Raw genomic sequence first — 2,331 nt, 5'->3', positions numbered from 1 at the left:
ATACGAAGGCTCGAGGCTCGCTCGTATCTTCCCGTAAGGAATAAAGAAGACGTATAGGGTGTTCTTAGTCTTTAAGCGGCCTAGCTAACACGATGTAGATAATTCCCTATTATATATAGCCGTAGCGGAAGAGAAGCTCGTTAAGGCTATAGCTAGGCTTTATAAAAAAGCTATCGCTAGTAATAATAAGAAGAAAAAGAAGAAAGCCCGATCGGAGAAGCCGAAGGTAGAGAAACCTATACGTATTACCTATATAATATGCATCTAGTTGCTATACTAATTCCTAATAGGCCTCCGACGACAACCTAAATAATATCGATATTACCGCAACTACGGACGATAGCGACGAAAGCGACGCCTATCTTTTAGCGAACGTTATAGTTTATATACCCTTTCCTCCGTATAATAGTGCACCTACTAACGTACGTATAGGTTAAGCCCGAACTAGTAGTTAAGGAAGAACTAGTAGTTAAGGTAGAACCTACCGACGACCGCTAGAAGAAGGAGTTATTCCTTTAGAGACTAGAGCGATCTCGTATAGAGGTAAGTAGCTATAATACTACCCTTTCTGCCGTATAATAGATAATAATAATATATAGCCTTTCTCGGTCCTAGCTAAGTAGGGCGGAGGTTCTTCGCGGACCCCCCCCCCTCCCTAAGGGGTTAGTTATAAGCGTAGCTATTCTTAGATTTCCCTTACTTCCGAGCCTAGTAGTACGCTACTAGCGGATCGTACGCGTAATCGATTAAAGCGCCGTTAAGAGTAGGGTATACGTTAACTATAAATAGCGTTACTATCTAGAATTGTTAGCTAGAGTTTATATAACACTTTTATCCGGTCCTTTAACGGACTTCCCTCTTAGTTAGTATGCAATATAGCTTTCGAATTATACTAGCGTTTGCGATTTACGATATACTTATATCGCACCTTTGCCTTTTATCGTGTAGATTAAGCTATAGCTCTTAGAGGAACATACTACTATATAACATATACTAGTTTACGATATCTCTATACCTTAGCTTACGCCTTCTTCTCTCTGCGCTTTATATAGGTAAATAGAAAAGAGATAAGCAATAGGTATAAGGCAACGCCTTTAGATAAAATTATAAGAGTATCGATATACTAACGGTAACTAGAACAAATCTTTACGATACTATTATATTGTTAGGTTCGTGTAAGATACGTAGGCTAATACGAAAACGTGCGACTTTAATATAAGACGACTCGAATTAATACAGAGCTAGCTAGGAGGCGTATAGCCTTTCCTCTATCTACTATAATTCCTTCCGCGCGTATCCGGTTTAGCCTAGGACAGGCGTGTAAAAGGTGGGGTTAGGGAGAATGGTCTAACCCATTCTAGACCATTTAGTAATGCTATGAGGCGGTAGGCCTTATACAGCCCCCCTCCCCCCTATGCGCCTAACTACAGGCGCGAAAAGGTAGGGTATAGAGAGTAGAGGAAAAGAGGGGTCCGGGGTGTTGCACGGAAATTCCTATAAAAGAAAACTTTTTAGCAGATTTAAGACTTCATCTTTTTATTAACCTCCTTCCGGTATGTTTTCCTCCAGAATTTTAGCAGGTGGCTTCTAGCTTATTCTAGCGCTATCTGGCGCTAGCTTGCTCTATGCGGTGTCCTTTAGAGACCTTTTAGCTAACTTTGTCGCAGACTGTCCCCTATTATGTCCGCTGCCGACGTCGTGCGCTAGAACTACATCCGCCTAGTTAAGAATAGCCCCTATAACGGCAATCCGTGCTAGCGTTGCCTCTCCGACCTTAAGTCTAGCTTAGATCTCACTATAATCTGCTAGGTCGCCGCATCCAAACCTAGTAAGGGTATTACTCCTAAGTGTAGCGCCTACCTTAGCAATAAGAACGCCGACTATCTCTAGGTAGGTCCTTCTAGCGTTGTTCTAGCGTAGTCTGTCGCTAACCGGTCTAGCTCCCCCTCGATAAGAAGGATAAATGGACCGCACTATAGTCCGAGATTACCGCTCTATACGGTAATCGTACCTCCGTACCCGATCGGAATGCGGTTAAGGACCTCCGGTTTAGAATTGTCGTGTTTATAGGTAAGATTAAGCTATACGTCCTATTCTGGCGTCTTCTGTCGCGTTCTAGCTAACATTAGACTATAGGGCTACTAGTAGTTCCGTACGGGGTAAGGATAGTCTCTCTTGCTACCCGGGTACGTCTATTTAGGAGGAGACGAACCTAAAGGTAATACGTCGGGACCGTTCGGCCGTAGCTGTGTTAGCCAAGCACGTAAGTACGTATTCTAGCGCATTCTAACACCTTCTAACTCGTTCTATAGGCCTCCGGTGCCCCCTCGA

Source organism: Ramularia collo-cygni (assembly GCF_900074925.1).
Source record: "Ramularia collo-cygni strain URUG2 genome assembly, contig: RCC_scaffold01, whole genome shotgun sequence".
In the NCBI taxonomy this organism is placed as follows: Eukaryota; Fungi; Ascomycota; class Dothideomycetes; order Mycosphaerellales; family Mycosphaerellaceae; genus Ramularia; species Ramularia collo-cygni.
The sequence above is the reverse complement of the archived record's forward strand: the minus strand, read 5'-3'. Positions refer to the sequence as shown.